General features: G+C 48.6%; 2 non-coding genes across 2 annotated transcripts; both read right to left on the bottom strand.

Moving 5' to 3' along the window:
- Nucleotides 1–1,895: 1,895 nt before the first annotated feature.
- TRNAN-GUU (transfer RNA asparagine (anticodon GUU)) lies at nt 1,896–1,969 on the bottom strand. The gene has a single exon. It is a non-coding gene; the product is annotated as a tRNA-Asn (tRNA).
- A 2,631-nt stretch (nt 1,970–4,600) lies between these two features.
- TRNAN-GUU (transfer RNA asparagine (anticodon GUU)) lies at nt 4,601–4,674 on the bottom strand. Its single transcript has one exon. It is a non-coding gene; the product is annotated as a tRNA-Asn (tRNA).
- Nucleotides 4,675–5,016: the final 342 nt, after the last annotated feature.

Raw genomic sequence — 5,016 nt, 5'->3', positions numbered from 1 at the left:
AAAAAAAAAAAACGACCTACCAAAAAGTCAGAGTCTAGTGGAAAAAACTCCACCCTCCACACACCCCTCAGCAGCAGAGGGGGATTAGCTCAAATGGTAGAGCGCTCGCTTAGCATGCGAGAGGTAGCGGGATCGATGCCCGCATCCTCCAGCTTTGTCCTTTTTGCAGCCTTTTTCAAAATTGGGAGAAATCGTCTCCTGCTTGCCAAGGCCGTGACACTGAAAAGTAAGGCTAGTAAGCACGCACCCAGGGCTTCCCCCAAGCCTTCGATAGCTCAGCTGGTAGAGCGGAGGACTGTAGTACTCTAATAGCAATCCTTAGGTCGCTGGTTCAATTCCGGCTCGAAGGAGATTTTTTTTTGTTGGTATCCTTTCATTTTGCACATTTATTAAGCTGGCAGCAAGAACTTTTCTGCTGTGCTTCTTCTCTTCCATCTGAAGAACCTTCTTCTTCCATGTGTGCTTTAGATATTGAAACTGGCCAGTTATACGGAGCTCTTAATTGAAGTTGTAGCTGAGCCACTCAAGCAGCAGGCGGAAGCAAAAGAGGACTGCGTCCCTGGGTGGGCTCGAACCACCAACCTTTCGGTTAACAGCCGATCGCGCTAACCGATTGCGCCACAGAGACACGGAAGCTGCTTGCCTGGTGTTCCAGTTTCAGGCAGGTCAATGGCCTATGTGTACGGGTGATCTTCCGAGCAACAAAATGAAAACAAAATAAGCAACCAGTTGTGGGCCCCGAAATGTTCCCCAACAACCAATAAATCTCTACACAGACTGACGGAGGGCCGCCTTTCCTTAAGTAGCCCAGCAAAAGTCAGTGTCTAGTGAGAACTTCTCCCAAGCCATTGCATGTAGCAGCAGAGTGGCGCAGCGGAAGCGTGCTGGGCCCATAACCCAGAGGTCGATGGATCGAAACCATCCTCTGCTAGCGTCCTTCCTTTTGTCCGTCTACAATGTTACAATTTGCAAAAGCTCCACCTAGTAAGTTCGGACTCCTGTTTGTGCCCAGAAACTGGTCATCATCAGTCCAAATCACTGCTCCCAATCTAGCTCGTGTCCAAAAGCGTTTTCAGGCTGTGACAGACCTGTAACCCAGATACCTGCGCATAGAAACCATTCTCTGCTTGGTGCCTGAATTTTTTTTTTCCATCTCTGACGTTACAATTAGCCAAATCTCTCTAGTGAGTTAGGACTCCTGTTTCTGCCCAGGACGCGGTCAACCGAAGCCCAAATTACTGCTCCCAATCTTGCTCGTGTCCAAAAATAGTTTTCAAAGCCGCCCTGGCTTTGCAGTCTTGATTTGCTTAAGGCTGCCTTACATCCACACTTAAAAAAAAACAAAAAAAAAAACGACCTACCAAAAAGTCAGAGTCTAGTGGAAAAAACTCCACCCTCCACACACCCCTCAGCAGCAGAGGGGGATTAGCTCAAATGGTAGAGCGCTCGCTTAGCATGCGAGAGGTAGCGGGAACGATGCCCGCATCCTCCAGCTTTGTCCTTTTTGCAGCCTTTTTCAAAATTGGGAGAAATCGTCTCCTGCTTGCCAAGGCCGTGACACTGAAAAGTAAGGCTAGTAAGCACGCACCCAGGGCTTCCCCCAAGCCTTCGATAGCTCAGCTGGTAGAGCGGAGGACTGTAGTACTCTAATAGCAATCCTTAGGTCGCTGGTTCAATTCCGGCTCGAAGGAGATTTTTTTTTGTTGGTATCCTTTCATTTTGCACATTTATTAAGCTGGCAGCAAGAACTTTTCTGCTGTGCTTCTTCTCTTCCATCTGAAGAACCTTCTTCTTCCATGTGTGCTTTAGATATTGAAACTGGCCAGTTATACGGAGCTCTTAATTGAAGTTGTAGCTGAGCCACTCAAGCAGCAGGCGGAAGCAAAAGAGGACTGCGTCCCTGGGTGGGCTCGAACCACCAACCTTTCGGTTAACAGCCGAACGCGCTAACCGATTGCGCCACAGAGACACGGAAGCTGCTTGCCTGGTGTTCCAGTTTCAGGCAGGTCAATGGCCTATGTGTACGGGTGATCTTCCGAGCAACAAAATGAAAACAAAATAAGCAACCAGTTGTGGGCCCCGAAATGTTCCCCAACAACCAATAAATCTCTACACAGACTGACGGAGGGCCGCCTTTCCTTAAGTAGCCCAGCAAAAGTCAGTGTCTAGTGAGAACTTCTCCCAAGCCATTGCATGTAGCAGCAGAGTGGCGCAGCGGAAGCGTGCTGGGCCCATAACCCAGAGGTCAATGGATCGAAACCATCCTCTGCTAGCGTCCTTCCTTTTGTCCGTCTACAATGTTACAATTTGCAAAAGCTCCACCTAGTAAGTTCGGACTCCTGTTTGTGCCCAGAAACTGGTCATCATCAGTCCAAATCACTGCTCCCAATCTAGCTCGTGTCCAAAAGCGTTTTCAGACCCTCCCAGGCTGTGACAGACCTGTAACCCAGATACCTGCGCATAGAAACCATTCTCTGCTTGGTGCCTGAATTTTTTTTTTCCATCTCTGACGTTACAATTAGCCAAATCTCTCTAGTGAGTTAGGACTCCTGTTTCTGCCCAGGACGCGGTCAACCGAAGCCCAAATTACTGCTCCCAATCTTGCTCGTGTCCAAAAATAGTTTTCAAAGCCGCCCTGGCTTTGCAGTCTTGATTTGCTTAAGGCTGCCTTACATCCACACTTAAAAAAAAACAAAAAAAAAAAACGACCTACCAAAAAGTCAGAGTCTAGTGGAAAAAACTCCACCCTCCACACACCCCTCAGCAGCAGAGGGGGATTAGCTCAAATGGTAGAGCGCTCGCTTAGCATGCGAGAGGTAGCGGGATCGATGCCCGCATCCTCCAGCTTTGTCCTTTTTGCAGCCTTTTTCAAAATTGGGAGAAATCGTCTCCTGCTTGCCAAGGCCGTGACACTGAAAAGTAAGGCTAGTAAGCACGCACCCAGGGCTTCCCCCAAGCCTTCGATAGCTCAGCTGGTAGAGCGGAGGACTGTAGTACTCTAATAGCAATCCTTAGGTCGCTGGTTCAATTCCGGCTCGAAGGAGATTTTTTTTTGTTGGTATCCTTTCATTTTGCACATTTATTAAGCTGGCAGCAAGAACTTTTCTGCTGTGCTTCTTCTCTTGCATCTGAAGAACCTTCTTCTTCCATGTGTGCTTTAGATATTGAAACTGGCCAGTTATACGGAGCTCTTAATTGAAGTTGTAGCTGAGCCACTCAAGCAGCAGGCGGAAGCAAAAGAGGACTGCGTCCCTGGGTGGGCTCGAACCACCAACCTTTCGGTTAACAGCCGATCGCGCTAACCGATTGCGCCACAGAGACACGGAAGCTGCTTGCCTGGTGTTCCAGTTTCAGGCAGGTCAATGGCCTATGTGTACGGGTGATCTTCCGAGCAACAAAATGAAAACAAAATAAGCAACCAGTTGTGGGCCCCGAAATGTTCCCCAACAACCAATAAATCTCTACACAGACTGACGGAGGGCCGCCTTTCCTTAAGTAGCCCAGCAAAAGTCAGTGTCTAGTGAGAACTTCTCCCAAGCCATTGCATGTAGCAGCAGAGTGGCGCAGCGGAAGCGTGCTGGGCCCATAACCCAGAGGTCGATGGATCGAAACCATCCTCTGCTAGCGTCCTTCCTTTTGTCCGTCTACAATGTTACAATTTGCAAAAGCTCCACCTAGTAAGTTCGGACTCCTGTTTGTGCCCAGAAACTGGTCATCATCAGTCCAAATCACTGCTCTCAATCTAGCTCGTGTCCAAAAGCGTTTTCAGACCCTCCCAGGCTGTGACAGACCTGTAACCCAGATACCTGCGCATAGAAACCATTCTCTGCTTGGTGCCTGAATTTTTTTTTTCCATCTCTGACGTTACAATTAGCCAAATCTCTCTAGTGAGTTAGGACTCCTGTTTCTGCCCAGGACGCGGTCAACCGAAGCCCAAATTACTGCTCCCAATCTTGCTCGTGTCCAAAAATAGTTTTCAAAGCCGCCCTGGCTTTGCAGTCTTGATTTGCTTAAGGCTGCCTTACATCCACACTTAAAAAAAAACAAAAAAAAAAAAACGACCTACCAAAAAGTCAGAGTCTAGTGGAAAAAACTCCACCCTCCACACACCCCTCAGCAGCAGAGGGGGATTAGCTCAAATGGTAGAGCGCTCGCTTAGCATGCGAGAGGTAGCGGGATCGATGCCCGCATCCTCCAGCTTTGTCCTTTTTGCAGCCTTTTTCAAAATTGGGAGAAATCGTCTCCTGCTTGCCAAGGCCGTGACACTGAAAAGTAAGGCTAGTAAGCATGCACCCAGGGCTTCCCCCAATCCTTCGATAGCTCAGCTGGTAGAGCGGAGGACTGTAGTACTCTAATAGCAATCCTTAGGTCGCTGGTTCAATTCCGGCTCGAAGGAGATTTTTTTTTGTTGGTATCCTTTCATTTTGCACATTTATTAAGCTGGCAGCAAGAACTTTTCTGCTGTGCTTCTTCTCTTCCATCTGAAGAACCTTCTTCTTCCATGTGTGCTTTAGATATTGAAACTGGCCAGTTATACGGAGCTCTTAATTGAAGTTGTAGCTGAGCCACTCAAGCAGCAGGCGGAAGCAAAAGAGGACTGCGTCCCTGGGTGGGCTCGAACCACCAACCTTTCGGTTAACAGCCGAACGCGCTAACCGATTGCGCCACAGAGACACGGAAGCTGCTTGCCTGGTGTTCCAGTTTCAGGCAGGTCAATGGCCTATGTGTACGGGTGATCTTCCGAGCAACAAAATGAAAACAAAATAAGCAACCAGTTGTGGGCCCCGAAATGTTCCCCAACAACCAATAAATCTCTACACAGACTGACGGAGGGCCGCCTTTCCTTAAGTAGCCCAGCAAAAGTCAGTGTCTAGTGAGAACTTCTCCCAAGCCATTGCATGTAGCAGCAGAGTGGCGCAGCGGAAGCGTGCTGGGCCCATAACCCAGAGGTCGATGGATCGAAACCATCCTCTGCTAGCGTCCTTCCTTTTGTCCGTCTACAATGTTACAATTTGC

This window comes from Engystomops pustulosus, chromosome 3, assembly GCF_040894005.1.
Source record: "Engystomops pustulosus chromosome 3, aEngPut4.maternal, whole genome shotgun sequence".
In the NCBI taxonomy this organism is placed as follows: Eukaryota; Metazoa; Chordata; class Amphibia; order Anura; family Leptodactylidae; genus Engystomops; species Engystomops pustulosus.
The sequence above is the reverse complement of the archived record's forward strand: the minus strand, read 5'-3'. Positions and strand labels throughout refer to the sequence as shown.